At 51.3% G+C, this 16,214-nt stretch overlaps 1 protein-coding gene and 1 long non-coding RNA gene across 3 annotated transcripts in view; one reads left to right on the top strand and one right to left on the bottom strand.

Moving 5' to 3' along the window:
* LOC106728837 (refilin-A) overlaps positions 1 to 16,214 on the top strand; it is a 234,102-nt gene that overhangs the window by 69,112 nt on the left and 148,776 nt on the right. The window lies entirely within an intron of this gene.
* Positions 1,808 to 16,199, bottom strand: LOC116660877. Its single transcript, XR_004316520.1, has 4 exons — positions 14,985 to 16,199; positions 14,340 to 14,440; positions 5,670 to 5,917; positions 1,808 to 2,146 (listed from the first exon to the last, which is right to left on the bottom strand). It is a non-coding gene; the product is annotated as an uncharacterized LOC116660877 (long non-coding RNA).

The following is a 16,214-nucleotide window of genomic DNA, read 5'->3' as shown; positions in this document are numbered from 1 at the left end:
ACAAGGTAATAGTAATTACAGTAGCAATCCTCATCAGAAGAGTTCACAGTTGCTGAGCACCCGCTCTGCTCTTTGTAGCATTTTATAAATGTTATCTCATTGAATCCCCACAATGGAACAGTCCCATGGGTGGACCTGTTATCACTCCCATTTTGTAGCTGAGGACACAGAGTAATGTTGTTGCAAGATCACCCCGTTAGCAACGGAGGTGGGATTTGAATCCAGGCAGAGATGCAAAGTCTGTACTTCATGAGCTACCTAAAAGAATGTTTACACCCTTTGGCCTTCAAATTTCACTTCTGGGCGTCTAGCTCAAGGAAGTATTTCTAAATAAAGATTACCATGCACACGTATGATCGTAGAAGCATCATTTATCAAGGTATCTATTCCATGGATTATTTTGTTGTCATTTAAAAAGGTGTTTTTGCTGGCTAGATATTAAGCACCACAAAAAAATGTTTTTGATGAAATTTTATGGGGTAAGAAGTGCAGACTTGTGCCTTCTATGACTTCAGACTGCACGCTAGCCACCCTGACCATAAAACTTAATCTAAAAGAGATAATATTAAGGGACAGGAGCTAGAACCCCGTAGCATGATCACATAAGGTAAAGGAATCCCACACAACCTCCAAGATACACCGCCAGGAGACTGCAAGGAATTCCACCAACCTGATAATGGTGATTGGACTAAACGGGCAGTTTTCATTTCTTCTGTGCACTTTCCGACAAGTCTCTGTTTTCTTTCACCAACACCATGACTTTCATCCTTTAAAAAATGATTTAAAATCAAGAGAAACAAGGATTGCGGGGGGAGACAGTTTGGGGGAAGCAGAAAGAAAGAATTAGGTTAAAACTTGGAGGATGGAGGAAAATGGATTTATGGATATTTCAAACTAGGTTGACGTCCAGAGAGGTGGAGAAGGTGTAGATCTTGCTGAAAACATGGCCCTGGGAGAGTGCATGGGTCGCGTCCCCTGCAGAGGTCTTTTGTGTGTTGAGCATTTGGCTTTCTGGTTGACAGCTCACTGCACAGGTCCCCCCAGGGCCACTCTTGGGAGAAATATCCCAGCAGGTCAGAAAAGCCAGGAGACGTTTCCATCCTCTACACCACCCCTCCCTCCCGCCATCATTTTCCTTGTTCTTCTTCTAGACTGATCTGGAAGGCATTCAGGATAACTAAGTGTTCTCCTTCTCCAATATACCCCTGCCTGCGGGGCCCTGCTAGTAAAGAGATGTGCTCACGTGGAAGCAGATGGCTGCGGTGCCCCAGTGTCCCCTCACCGCCTTCGCACTGTATTGGGCATTCACCCTTTTTTGGCCTCTCACTCTGCTCCACCCCCCACCCCCACCCCCGCCAGCAGAATCTCTCCTTGAAACCTACTCTCTAATCATTGAAAGTAGCTGTTTAAGTCCCAGCTCCACTGTCACCCGTTCTGAGAACTGTCCTGAGTTGCCTCCCACTTGGAGACTCCTTCCTTTGTGGCCCTCGGTCTTTTTTCACCCCTGTTTTTTGCTTGCTTGTTTCTTTTTCTTTTTTTTTAATTGAAGTATAGTCTGCTTACAATGTTATGTTCGTTTCTGGTGCACAGCATCATGATTCACTTCTCTCTCTATGTATATTCCTTTTCACATTCTCTCTCATTATAGGCTGTTACAAGATATTAAATATAGTTCCCTGTAATCTACAATAGAAACATGTTTATCTATTTTATATATACTAGTGTGTATCTGCAAATCCTAAACTCCCAATTTATCCCTCCACCCCCCCCCCACTCCCCCTTCATCCCTGTTTTATATCCTGGCCATATTGCATTGGATTCTGACATGCACTCACTGTCTACGTTTTTCCCAGCTTAGTCCTACTCACCTGGGTTTTGTCAGAAGACGCCGTAAATTCTTGTAGCAAAATGGATTAAGCAGATGAAACAAGCCATCGAAGGGGACTGGCCCCTGGCAGGGAGCATGTTGACAGCAACCTTTTCTGATGCCTCAGGGGCTCCAAAATTGTGTTTCTTTCTGATGTTGTTAGAACTATTTAGGAAGTACCTCCATGGAGGTTTAGCTTTCACAGAAGAGGTGTTCTGTCTTCACTTTGTCATACACCAGTGTGCCACTGTCTGTGGCAGTGGCACAGGAAACCTGTCTCTAAGTGTGATTTTTCAGACAAGAAAGATGTATCAGTTATTTATTGCCACCATAATGCTGTGTAACAAACAGCCCCAAACCCCCAGTGGCTTAAGACAAGAGCACTTATCTAGCTCATGGGTCTGCAGGTCAGTGAGGTGGTTCTTCTGGTCTCGGCTGGGCTCACTCAGATGCCTGAGGATTGGCTAACTATTGGCCCATCTAGGAGAGCACTGGCTGGGATGCTTGGGACACTGCTTGGCTTTCTTTTTTTTTGTCCTTCATCTGGCTAGCTCAGGTGTGGGCTTGGAGGAGGTGTAAGAGGCAAGGGGAAATACCAAGGGCTTTTCCAAGCTTCTAAGTGTATCAAGTCTGCTAACATCTCTTTAGCCAAAGCAAGTCACATGGCTGAGCCCAGAGGCTGAGTGTGGACCTCGAACTCCAGCCTCGCTGGCGTCCAACACCCTGAGGGGGCTCACAGAGCTATCTTAGCCTGATTTCCCTTTTTTATTTATGAAGCTTTCCCCCACCAAACATGCAAAAAAGAGCAAACATTTTAGAAGGTGAATCTGTTGGACGCCTGTTAATCCTGTAATAGAGGGGTGCCTCCTGAGTCTCCTCCTATAACTGACAACACGGCAGGGGAGACAGACACATATTCAGAAACTGTCCCACGGTCAACGTGGGCCATCACAGAGATCGCACATAGAAGACTTTTTTCTTTTAGTATACGGGGTATGGTATCTTTACCATCTTTGAGTCTTAACAGGCAGTTGGCCCCTCTCTCTAATTCTTTCCAGAACAAACGAGGGTAGCATTTCAACTTTTTTTTTTTAAGCCCATGTTATTAACTTTGGTGGATGTTTTCCAACTTTTAGCAGGCTAATGAATAGCAATCCTCCGGAGTGGGTCATGCGAGTGAACGAATTCATGGTATGCTTTGTACGCACTCTGTCTTTGGAGGTTCCGTGGCTCTCGTTTGGGTGCCCCAAACACAGGTGCTGAGACAGCATGTGGGGGCACGTAGCTTATCCAGTAAGTGATTCTGGGAAGCACAGAAGAGGGAACTGGGAAGGGAGAAAACTCCAAAAATGGATGCGTTAAGGAGCTGGTTACCACTGTGGTGACTGAGGCTCAGTCCCATCAGGGTCCCCTTTGGAACTGCACGGACCAGCCTTAGAAGCCACCAAGGGCAGGTCGCCTGGGCTGTTTATCCACTGACTCTCATTCCTTATTAGTTGGGTTTGCCCTGGAGGCGTTAAATCCTTAGCTCTTCCAGGCTTCTGTGGGGACAGACTGAGCGTCCCCCAGAGTAAGCCGTGGGGCGGGGGGTGGGGGGGAAGGGGAGAGGCAGGCATTCGGAGAGAGGGGCTGTCTGCCTGCACCGGAAGTGCTCACCGCATCTGCAGGTAAACTCAGGTGGGCTGAGGGGCTGCAGGCGGGGTCTCAAGGGGGCTGAGACCCTTCACAGGGAAGAACCTACCTTAGTGCTAAGCTGCGCACTGGAGCTTTGGATTGGGTGTGTAGCCCTTAAGAAATTTCTGGGCTAAAATTAGCTTTTCTGTACTCGGTGAAACAGAAATGGGACTTTGAATTGCTCCTTGATCTGTGCATGGGTGGGGATGCACAGTTGCTTCTAAAGGTAAACTTGGCACATGGACATTCTCTTCTCTCCCTGCTGAGCAGGAGTCGACAGGTTCCTATGCAGGCACCTGTCCTTGTCAGGATTCTGAAGGTCAGCCCACAATGTTGGCTCAGGTGCGTGGCCCCATTTATAACTGTCAGCGTTGAGTAGTCCCCGCCAGGTACTTGCCAGGAAGTGTAACGTTGAACTCACTGCCGCTTCGCACCTGCCAGGAACTTGGCTGGCACAGTCTTTGTGGAGGGCCGACCTGAAGGGCGTGTGGTCCTTCCATTCCTCTAGACCAGGGGTTGCACGCTTTTGCTCTTAAGGGCTTGGTGCTAATTTTATGATATTCGAGCCAGATACTCTGTTGCAACACCCAGCTCTGCCGTTGTAGCTCAGAGGCGGCCACAGACGATCCCGTAAGGAGTGGGCGTGGCTGTGTGCCAGTAAAGCTTTATTTACAGGGGCGGGCTGTGAGCTGGGTTTGGCCCTGTGACTGTAGTTTGCAGACCTCTGTTCTAGACAGTCTAAAATCTAACAGTGGATGGGTGAAGGCAACCAGCTCAGTGATTTCCGGAGACTGCGGTGTGCCAGCCGCTGGAGAATTAACTGACCCATGTGACCTGGTGTGGGTTTACTATGTGTTCACCTGTAATTAGTGCCTTGACTGAATTGCAGGGAGCGTCCCGCACTGGACGGTGGTGGGGTTGTTGGAGAAGCGGTCTTACCAGAGTCACCCTTGTGTCCAAACCTACAGGGTTTGGGGGACGTCTGCCTTGATGTTTTGGGCTGTTCTCTTTGAGAACACCTGACAGCACTGAGCAGTCACGCCATCCTTTGTTAGGGACACTGAGTTAGGCTGTATGACCAGATTTTCATTCTTACTGTGGCTTCTAGAAAACTCCCCGTCAAGTTCCGTGCACCTGCTAGTTCAAGTGTGCAGGGCAACGTGGGCTACGGTTTTGAAGGAGCCTCATTCTTGGACCAGGTCTCTTTTATTTCTTACCTCACAGTCCACTGCGGTGAATTGCACTTTGCCCTGTAAGCTGCCTCAGATCCCTTTCAGAACAAGGCAGGAAAGAAAACAAGAGAAGGGAGGGGAGCAGAGAGGGAGGGACGCCCCTGGTGTGTTTCTCTTGCATGCCTCCAGTTTGAGTTCCCATTCGCTTCACCCAGGAAATCTGGTCTTTTACTAAGCTTCTCATTCTTCCTCTTTCTGGGATTTCTCAAGGAATGCTGCAGACCTGGTGGTTCTCTCCAAACTGGGGCTCTGTTCTTTAACAGGTCGCTTCTGGCCATCTTGTGGCCAGTCGGACTAGCAGACCCATCTCTAAATGCCCCAGAGCATTGCCAAGACCAGGTGGTAATTTGTAACACGACTTAACTGCAGCTCTGGGTGTGACAGACAGGAGCTGCAACCTACAACAGACACCCCAGCTTGAGGACCCTTTCAGGAGCCCTTGGCTGACTAAGGCCCGTGGGGCGAGTCTGGCCCTCAACCTGTTTTTGAACGAGTCTGCCAGCTAAAAATGATGGGGGGGGGGGGTCGAAAGTAAAATAATGTTTTTATAACATGAAAATTACATGAAATTCAAATCTGTGTCCATGAATAAAGTTCTATCAGCACCACCCACGCCCCTCATTTACACATTGTCTGCTTTGCCCTACGCGGCAGCAGAGCCGAGTCGTTTTGAAACTGATTGCCTGGTTTACGAGGCCTGTCTGTGACCTGGCCCCTTTACAGAAAACATTTGCTGACCGCGGCCCTGGACCAGGTCTTTCCCCGAGGATCTCTCTTACTAGCCCGGTGGCTTCTCTTTCTGGGACAGGAGCAGGTTAAGGTCCCGTCCTGTTCGCACCTGCTGTTCCCTCTGCCTGGAGGGCCCTCCCCTTTCCCCTCTCAAATCCAGTCCTCACCTGCTAGCGTCTCTGACCGCCCTTACAGGGCCAGCTTCCTCTTGGCTTCACAGCCCTTGTCACCCTCTCAGTTTTCCACTTGCCTGGGCGAGGATCTGGTTAGCATCTCTTCTGCCTCCAGACAGTGTGCGCCGTTGCCCAGAGTGGTGTAAGGCAGTTTCTGGGGAAACATACAACACAGCTGGACAGACACGCAGGTGCCTGTTTCTGCTCAGTGTGTCCCCAGCATCTCGTCCAGGACCCGGCACCTAGAAGACGATCAACAGTGCATGTTGATGGACTGAGAAGTTTGGATGAGAAAAGGAGGAAGATGAAAGCACAGTTAGAAGAGGGCTTAAAGTCACGGAAAGGGGCTGGTGGGAGAAACTGGAGGCAGTCTGCGCACTGGCTAGAACGGGGGTCTGACAGTGGGCTTTGAATTTTTGGCTCAGCCACTGACTAGCTGTGTGAGCCTGGGCAAATTACTTAACCCTTCTGGGCTTCCCTTGTAAAACGGGGATCAGCATAGTGCCGACCTCAGAAGTGTCGTGCGAGACCTCAATGTGTAAAATGCTTAACACAGAGCCTGGCCCATTGTGAATGTTTGCTGTAGGGTGTGAATTGTCCCCCGAAGGTACGTCCATGTCCTAACCCCTGGGACCTGTGAATGTGGCCCCAGTTGGAAATAGGGTCTTTGTAGATGTGATCGAATTAAGATGAGGTCCTGCTGGATGAAGGTGGGCTCTAATCCAGTGCCTGGTGTCCTGATGAGAAGTGGGAAATGTGGACACAGACACGCAAGGGAGGAGGCCACGGGAAGACGGAGGCAGAGATTGAAGCGATGTGTCTGCAAGCCCAGGAACAGCGAGGACCACTGGCAACCACCAGAAGCTGGGTGAGAGGCACGGGACAGACTGATGCTAGAGCCTTCAGAGGGAGCCCAGCCCTGCAGACACCTTGATTTTGGACCTCTAGCCTCCAGAACCGTGAGAGAACACATGTCTGTTGTGTTAAGCCTCCTAGTTTGTGGTCATTTGTTACAGCAGCCCTAGGAAGCCATGCAGTGCTGCATGAAGATTAAGCCACCATTGTTGGAGGGAAGAGGGAGAGGCGATGGGTGTCGCAGGTGCTGCCTGTATCCCCTGGGCCCTCGCATCCACGCACAGAAGGCACTTGACCAAGGGCAGCTGTGACGCCCTGCTCGAGAGCTTCCTCTTTTACCTTTGGGAACGGGAGCCACCATGGTGCACGTGGCATTCCTGGCTGGCGCCCCGGCCACAGCCTCAACCGGAACAGATGGGGTTTGGTGGATAAATGTGCTGGCTTCCTCGCCCCTTGGTTGGGGTCACTGAGGTGTGCTCTATGTGGCCTCCTGGGATTCCCCAGCAGTGACCTGCTTGGAGACCCTTAATGGGCTGCCCCCCATCTGGTGCTTCCAGGGGGTCGCCTCCCAAATGAAAAACTTGCATTCACCTGCTGGCCTCAGAGTCTGCTTCTAGGGGAGCCCAAATGAGAAGGAGGGTTTGCAGATGGTGGATGGACGAGGCTCATCAGTTGGAGCAAGGTCACAGGAGAGGCCGAGGGAGGCTTGGGGTCAAGGGCACAGCTAGGTGAGTTGCCCTTGAGGAGAACGGACCCTCGGGGTTGGAGAAGAGCAAGTAAAGATGGTCGCAGGTGTCGGTAATTTGAAGACGAGAAAGCTGAGGTGAGAACTTCCAGGGGAAGAAAGCCAGTGGGGTTGACTTCTTTTCTTTACCCTCTGTTAAAAACAATCACTATCAAAGTAATATATGCACAAAATTTTCAAATCAAATGGTCTAGAATGGTGTGCTAGTGGTGAGTGACAGCTCCCAGCCCCAGAGCATACCTCTACTGAACCGTTTTGGGTTTTAGTTCTTCTGGGTGCTCCCACGCCTGTGAGTGACAGGCTCTTGTGGTTTATTTTGGGTTTACTGACTTCAGGCATTACCTACTGACTTTGTGCTGTGCAGGGTGGTGTGAGGTGATGGAGTAGGAAGAATTATAACACATGGCCCCAGGATTCCAGCTCCTGGTGTTCTCTCAGTTATTCAAAAACTATTCTGGGTGCAACTGATGTAATTAAGGTCCCAAATCAATTGACTTTATGATAGGGAGCTGGCCAGGTGGGCCTGACCTAATCACAGGAGCCTCTTACACCTGGGTCTAGAGGTCAGCGACAGAGGAAGTCAAAGATTCAAAGGACGAGAGGGATTTGGTGTTCTCCAAGGGGGCCGTGTGGCAAGGAGCTTTGGGTGGCCTCTGGGAGCTGCAAGCCAGCCACTAGGGACATGAGGACCTCAGTCCTACAAGCCCGGGAACTGAATTCTGATACAGCCACGTGACCTTGGGAGAGGACCCCAAGCTTCTGACGACAGTGCAGTTTTGATCTGAGCCAGGTGAGGACGCCGAGCAGAGAACGCAGCCCACCGCACCAGGCTGCCGACCTGCAGAGCTGGGAGCTTATAAGCGCTGTTTGGAGCCACTGAGCTTGTGACAGGTCTGTTACTCAGCACGGATGGCTAATACAGCTAGTGGCAGGCGGTGTGAGGACTGAGCACTGTCTCACCACCCTCATCAGCCCCGTGCCTTTTGCCAGCCAGCCTCTTGCTGCCTCGGTCCCTCTGCTGGCCACTCTGCCGTGTCCTTTTCTTATTCCAGCCACCACAGTGTCATCTCAGCTCCCCAATCTGTAAACTGCAGACATCTTCAGCCTTGTGGGCCATGTGTTCTCTGTCACAGCTAAATTCTGCCTTTATAACAAGAGACCAGGCATAGGCAATCGGTAAATGAAGGAGCATGGGCATGTGCCAATAAAACTTTATTTACAAAAAAAAAAAAAATATTCCTGAGACCTGTTCAAGGACAAGCATTGTGGCCAGGCTTAGATCTCAAAAAGACTTGGGCCAAAAATGGCTTCTCTTATGTCAAGAAAGCCATGTCTAGTTCTCTTTCTCTGGGGACCCTCTGCCCCTATCTGCCTACATAATAAATAATTCTTTTTGTGTATGTCCCCAATAAAAAAAAAAAAAAACTTCATTTACAAAAACAAGCTGAGGGCCCTCCAGCCCTCTAGACCTCATTTCGCCCCCCATCCTCTGTCTGATGAACCATTACTCTCACCAGATCAAGGCTGCTAACTTTGGCATTCTTTCTGCTCCATCCTTAGGCGTCTATTTCTAATTTATGAAAAGCGGATTTCTGATGGATGTGTCATGATCGGATGCCCTGCAAGTGTCTAGGGTTATCTCTGCTTGCCAGTGACTTTTAAAACCCTTTGCTTCTCTTTGGTTCACTTCAGGTGAAAGGCAGAAGCCCCTTGGAGCGTGAAGACGGAGACACAGCTCCATCCTTTATAAACAAACTCAGGCCTCGCTCAGCCCCGGCATCGCAAGTCAGGGGTCACAGCTGGAAGTGTTTTCCTGGGAAATTCAGAGTTGTGAAAGGCATTTATCCGGTATTTTATTGTAATTGGTTAATTTATGCTTTATTTACCTTGTGGATATGATCTGAAAGTTAACGCTGGGGAACTGCTGCCTGTTTCTGTTCCATGTTGTCAGGAAAATATATATCTCAGGCTAAAAAAAATTTTTTAAAAATGCGAAGTGGAGATTTGGAATAAATTTTCCACCGCTCATGACAAGCTCCCCCCACCTCCCAGCCCCCGTCACCACGGTCTGTGTCCTTTTAAGTCAAATAAAACTAGTTTCTGCTGAGAACATTCGAATATTTCACCTTAGGCTGCAGAATTTGGAACTAATCTTCCAGGATCAGCATTGCTGGAAGTCAGGCCAGGAGCCATTGGAATAACCCACCTCGCGGTTGGAAAAAACGCTGGTTCCTCGGAGGGAAATAACAGAGAAGCCCAGTAGCCTGGTTGCCTTGCTAGTACCGGGAGCCCGGGCCTGCACTTAAGATTCCACCCGCACGTGGGCCCACATATGGGAAACGCATCCTGTCCTGCCTCCGGAGGGAGCTGCCAAGTAGAATTTGCATTTAATGCTGCTCATCATTTCCAATTGTTCTCCAAATAAAACAGGCCCCGGAGCTAAGCGAATGCCTTCAAAGGCGTTTTTTTCCACTGGGTATGGGTCCAGGATAAATAATAAGGAGAAATCTGCCCCTCCAAGCACTTCTTGGAGATAGCTTTTAATTCGGACCAGTTGGAAGCAGAGTGGAGCCGGGCCTGTCCAAACCAAAGGCAGTGGCGTTGCCCCCGTAAGCGTCCCTGGACACCCTCCCTGAGTGCCACCTCTGTCACCCAGTGACAGAGTACAGGGCTCTCTCTCTGTCTTCCGGCTCTGCCTCTCCCCTCTCTCTCCAGCCCTCCTATCTCTCTCCCTCCCTCCCACCTTCCCCTTTTTCAGCTACAAGCCCTTTCCCTTCCAAAAAAAAAAAAAACCAAAAAAAAACCCACAACTTTTTGTCTTGCCATAATGATAGACTCTGCAGAAAGTTGCAAAAATGGTACAGACCATCCCCGGCCCCTCTGCTCGGCCTCCCCCAATAGTTATATCTTCTGTAACAATAGCACAGTATCCAAACCAGGACCTCCACATGGGTACCACGTTTGTGTCCATTTCCGTGTCGCTGAGCCCCTTTGTCTTTTAATGCTCACTTTTTCGTGTCCGTTGATTCCATTTTCAGGACTTTTGCTCACAGAGCACGCATCTAACATTGATGTTCTTCCGGAGAGGGGGCGCTGTCCTTTCTCATCAGCTCACTTCCTGGGTGTCCCACAGGGCCTGGGCCCTCCTGCAGGGTGTGCCCAGAGCGGGCGAGAATTTGGAGCCTGAGTTCCTGATCCTGCTGGGCGCCTTTGGAAGTGCTGTTACGTAACTTGTCTCCTTCGGTCTCCATTTATTTTCATTTAATAAGCGAGAGGAGATGAGATTGAAATGGGCCCATGTCGCTCCTGGTGAGGGGCTCTGATTGCAGATTTGACAAGAAAGCCGTGCAGACCGTGGCCTGAGATGAATTTCGTGGGCCACCTGCACGCATCTGTCAGATGAGCAGCCTCCCGTGACATGGGTAATTGCAGGCGAGGGCCTGCAGGTGCTGAGGGGACACTCAGCCTGGCCCTGGGACTGGGCTGGGGTGCCGGGACCCAGATGCTGGACTGCCAGCACTCACACTTCTCAGACCAGGTGTGGGTGGGGGTCCCCCCACCACCAGGCAGTTCTCCAGCTCTCTGACACCGGCTGGGTGTCCTATAGCTGAACGCAAATCCTCACCCTGTCTACCCAGAGACAGCGTCTGATCCCACAGGTTCAGGGCTCAGCCCCATGAAACCGCCCCCCCCTCCAGCTTCAGATACTCATCACAAGTCCAGGTTGTCACCTGTGCTTCTGACCGACTGGCCGTAAATCGAAGGTTTCCACAAACCCCTCCTCAAGGTCGATTATTGCTAGAATGGGTCACAGAACTTCGGGAAGACTGTTTACTTACTAGGCTGCTGGTTATTATAAAAGGATATACCTCAGGAACAGCCAGATGGAGGAGACACCGAGGGCAGGTATGTGGGAGGGCACTCGGAGCGCCCACGCCCTCCCAGATGCACCACCCTCCCGGTGCCTCCAAGGGCTCACCAAACCCGGAAGTTCCCTGAACCCCGTCCTTCTGGGGTTTTTCTGGAGGCTCCATTACACAGGCACGATTGATGAAATCACTGGCCACTGGCGATCAGTTCAACCTTCAGCCCGTTTCACCTCCTTGGAGGTCGGAGGTCGGAGGTCAGGAGGTGGGAGTGAACGGTCCAGCCCTCTAAGTACTTGGTTCCCCTGACAACCAGTCCCCATCCTTCGGGGATCTCCAGAAGTCACCTCATTAACATAAACTGGTCGAAAGGGCTTGTTAAGGATAGCAAAACACGCCTTTCTCTCCCTTATCACTTAGGAAAGTCCAAGGGTTTTAGGAGCTTTGTGCTAGGAACAGGGACAAAGATCAAAAACATATTTCTCCGTAGAAGTCACACTATCACGAGACAGAATCTACTTTTTTACGTTCTGGTGAGTGGAAGGTTGGTCTGTGAGTTCTGAGGAATTTGAGCCAGTACTGCTCCTGGCTCCTTCAGCCTTTAACAGTGAACTTTATCTTTGGGTGAGGCGTGGGGCCATCTGTAAGGAGACTGAGGGCCAGACCTGACCAGTCAGGTGGGTTTGGGGAAGGTGCTGTGGCTGCTCGGGGCTCGCTTTCCGCTCCTTTTGTGCGTCCTTCACTGGATGTCAGCCAGAGATGGGGTGGGGGTGGCGGCGAGCTGGGGGAGGGACGCATCATTCCCTATCTCTGTGGGGCTGGGGGTGCGGGACGGGGAGCTTCTGAACCGAGGGAGGAGCCACAGAGACTGGAGAAGCCTGCAGCTGATTTGTCCCAAATCGACCTTTCTGGAACATTCAGCTGCAGTGGGTGAATGGATTTGAGGTTTTCGCTCTCCTTCTGAACAGTCTGTGTATAAAAATGGAGGAAACCAGGCTACTGGGGAGACAGTGCTTAATGATCTGAAAACAAGCACTCGTGTTCTTGGCTGGGGTGAGAATGGCCACCTTGATTGGAACTGGCCTCTCTGAGGCCCATTTCAATTAAGGCTGCCCTTGTCCGGGGGCGGTGGGGGGGAAGGTGAGGAGATGGACCCCGGCCCCCTGCCTGCATTGTGACAACCGCCTCAGCCCCCTGTGTGCGGCGCCCGGGGAGAGCGTGACCGTGCATCTGAATTTTTGCAAAGGACTCTATTTCAGTGGGATGATTCTTCAGAGAATCCATCTTTCTTCACACTTTCTGAATTAATCCATCAGTTTTAAGTAACGCTGCCGAAGGCACCCAGGAAATGACAGCTGTAACGTGCCTGGGCTGCGGAAGGAAAGGCTTTGGCAGGTGCATCGGCACCCCCTTGAGTGTGAGGTCAGAGGTCCCACACCAGGACGTCAGCAGTGGGCGTGCCGGGGAAGGGCTGGGTCTGACAGATGTCAAAGCACCAGAGTCAGCAGGAGCTACAGCTGGGTGACCTTGTGTGAGCTACTTAAGCCCTCTCTCTCCTCATCTGCAAAGAGGGGTGTTGGAGGCAGGGTAAAGATGCCCACGCCCTAATCCCTGGGGCCTGTGACTGTGTTAGGTTACATGGCAAAGGGGAATTAAGACTGCAGCTGGTTTGAAGACGGGGAGGGTGTCCTGGATTACCCGGGTGGAACCAAAGAAGAGGGAGACAGGAGAGGAGACTGAAGCGATCTGATGGGGAAAGGAAGCCAGCCACTGCTGCTGGCTGTGAAGACAGGACCCGGGGCCCTGAGCCGGAGAAGGCAGGTGGCCTCTAGGAGCTGGAAAAGCAAGGCTATGAATCCTCTCCCAGAGGTTCTGGGAGGGAAGGCACCCCGCTGACACCGTGCTTTCAGCCCGGACTTGACTCCAGGACTACAAGATAACACATCCTGCTGTTTTAAGCCACTGAGTTTGTGATCATTTGTTACAGCAGCAAAAGGAAAACTAAATACATGGGGGACAATCATAGAACCTGCCTTTTGGGGCGGCTGTGAGTATTGGATGAATTCTGACGTGGAAAACGCTTAGAGCAGAGCACGGTTCAGCAGAACACTGGGGATGACACTCAGGTTGAGGAGATGACCATGGAGGAGGCCGTCACTGCTGTTATCGACCTCAACAGACTTACCTCGAGGGAACACCCACGTTTGGAGTGTGAGTAGGAAGGGAGAGCCAGAGCGGGGAGAGGGACGCAAGTGAAAACCCAAAGGATGCAGGCTCAGGAGCACCGCAGGTGAGAGCAGATGGTGGTGACGCCCAGAGTCACGCGGTGTGGGAGGCGTGGCAGCGGACATCCCAGTGGCCTCGCCCAGCTGGGTGTTGGGGAGAGAGCCCTGGACTGGGAGCCTGGCACCGGGGCTCTCGAGCTGGGCGGTCCCACCTGGCAGCCACCAGCCACCCGTGGCCCTGGAGCGCGGGGGATGGGGCAGTGCCAATCTGGATGGGCTGCAAACCTAAACCGCACTCACACTGGGTTTCAGACACTCAGGACCCAAAAAGAGTGCAGACGACCTCATTCATATGTATGTTGATTCCATGTTGAGATGGAAAGATTCTCGATATATTGAAAATGACACCTGTTTGTTAAATTAATCTCATCTGTCTCTTTTTGCTTTTTAATGTAGCTGTATCTCTGGCTTGCACTAACGCCACGCCGGACGGTGCCACCAAATATGAGTGTGGCCTTGGGCAAGGCTTTCGGCCCCTGTGGGTCTCTGTCTCCTTGTTTGTACAACCAGGTGACCTCCAAGGTCTGTTTTGGGCATCCTGGGGCTTTGCAGCCAGCAGGTCACCGGAAAGCAGAGCTGGGACCGACCATTTTAGCAGACGGTACTTTGCAAGGGGTGAGGGCCCAGAAGAGGCGTAAGGAAACCAAGGTCAAAACTGTTCTTCTGCGAAGGTTGACAGTACAAGCCAGGAGAGGGCTCAGGGTCGTCGTCCGTGCTCTCCCAGAGACCGGGTAATTTACAATCCAAGGAGCAGGAACAAACGTAGAGGGAGAGATCGGACAGACGGGAGAGAGGGTGAGTTGATGGAGCGCTCACCCAGGGAGGGGGGAAGATCCAAGAGCTGGAAAGGAGGGAACCTTGGCGTGGCCAGGAGAGGGCGAACAGGTGAGAAATAAACAATTCGGGCACTTACCCAAACTGTGCTCCACAGTGCAAATGAAAGAGAATTAGGTGCACCACTGGATGAGACAGCTAACAGATCCCATGGGAAGTCAGGAAGAGGAGAAAGTACCGCTGTGGAGGGAAAATTGGAGCCAATGAATGCAGTCGTGCAGACCGCAGACCAAGGAGCGGAGTGCAGACAGTGCACAGGCCACCTGGGGCTGCACTTTGAAAGGCCCCAAATATGGAGATAAGGCAACTGCAACCCAGATTCCAAAGAAATGCAAAACCAAAGACAAAATCAGGCATGTTTTGCTCCCCTATCCTCATCCACCTATTTTTCCAGTGTTTGCTCCTGCTGAGCCAGAAAGGCCTTAAATTCTCCTAATTCTCCCCCTCCCAAATCTTTTGGGGCTGGAGCCTCCATTGCAAATTGTCAATTCCCACATCAGGGTTGAGGGGTACCACCATCTCCAGCAAATACGCAGAGAAAGACTCACGTCTCCTGTTGGAAATCTGACTTCCTGCCTCATCTTTCCAGCGTGCTGTGAGAAATCACCATTTTTCTCCTACTGTTCCAGGAGGCTTAGTAAAATCGCCACCATTGCATTCTTACTTTTGACCCTGTTACCCGTTCCTGTCTGCCCCTTGTGAAAGCGTTTCATCTCTGTCTCACCTGGAAGGAGTGGGGGGGCGTGGTTGGGTTACTCCATCCCTCGGTTTATCTGATGGGATAAATCAGAGACTGCGCAACCTCCCGGGACGTCTCTTCCAGCCTCCGGGCTCCGTGTGGAGTCCCCTTACACTTCCTTAATTGGAGGAACCAGCCTTCCAGCCATTAACATCACATAACAATCCTTCCCAGCTGGGAGCCTTTTTCTTTCTTCTCCAAGAAAGACAGGAAAGCCCCAGCCCTATTTCCTCTCTGCTCTTCAAAATCCAAACCCCATCTTTCTCCTGTTGCCACCAAATTCGGGACAGACAGTCTGTGTTCCTTTTACTGGCTTCTGGCCCATCACTCTGGCAAATAAGACCTCGGCATTTCGGGGGCCAAACATGGGAAGTTTCCTTCCTCCACCCCCGCACCCTGACTTTTTCAAAAAGTCAGTCTCTGAAGTGTTGATTTTCCTGCTATTTTTAAGTTCAATCAGATGGGATTTCGTTTCAGGAAATACCTCACCCGTCCTGTTCCTCTCTCTCTCCCACTGTTCTTTCTTCTCGCTGGTGTGGCTCAGTCTGCCTTGGCTGAAAAGACCAGCCGTCAAACTGAAACAATATATTACTTGGAGCCAGGCGTGTAAAACGAGGACGCTTCTCTTTCCAAATAAACCTCGGTGCCCCCAAATGGAAAAATCCAGCTCTCAAAACACGAGCCTGTTGGCTGCTCTCTGGCTGAAAGGTGCTGCGTTTGCGTTAGTAGCAGAAACGCGCTTTGCAAAGACCAGTGGTTCTCTGGGAGGTTGATTTTGTCCTCCTACCGGGGAACTGGATGCTGAAGGCCAAGGCCACATCATAACAGCGGGGCCCCTACTTTTGGATCCTTGATGGACTGTGAAAGGCTCTGACCCCTGTTGTTCATTGAATTCCAACACAGAGGAAACTGGACAGCAGAGGGTTAACGCCCAGCGCCACGTGACACTATGTGGCAGTGGTGGCACTAGAACGCAGGGCTTCTGGCGCCTGGGCACACCAGCCCGGCGCTGCCTGGACTCTCCCCGATGGGAGAGGGAGGAAGAAGACAGAGCATCCCAAAGCTCTGGCTCGTGGAATGTGGTCCGGATGCTCTGGCCTGGATCCCCCTCGTGGTTGCACTTACATTTCGGTACTGCCGTCCTCCAGTGTTAGCCCAGAGGCGTCCACAGGCAGAACTTCCCGAGTGGCCTTTCTGGTGTTTGCTTTGTCTGCC

Source organism: Camelus ferus, chromosome 32 (assembly GCF_009834535.1).
Source record: "Camelus ferus isolate YT-003-E chromosome 32, BCGSAC_Cfer_1.0, whole genome shotgun sequence".
Lineage (NCBI taxonomy): Eukaryota > Metazoa > Chordata > Mammalia > Artiodactyla > Camelidae > Camelus > Camelus ferus.
The sequence above is the reverse complement of the archived record's forward strand: the minus strand, read 5'-3'. Positions and strand labels throughout refer to the sequence as shown.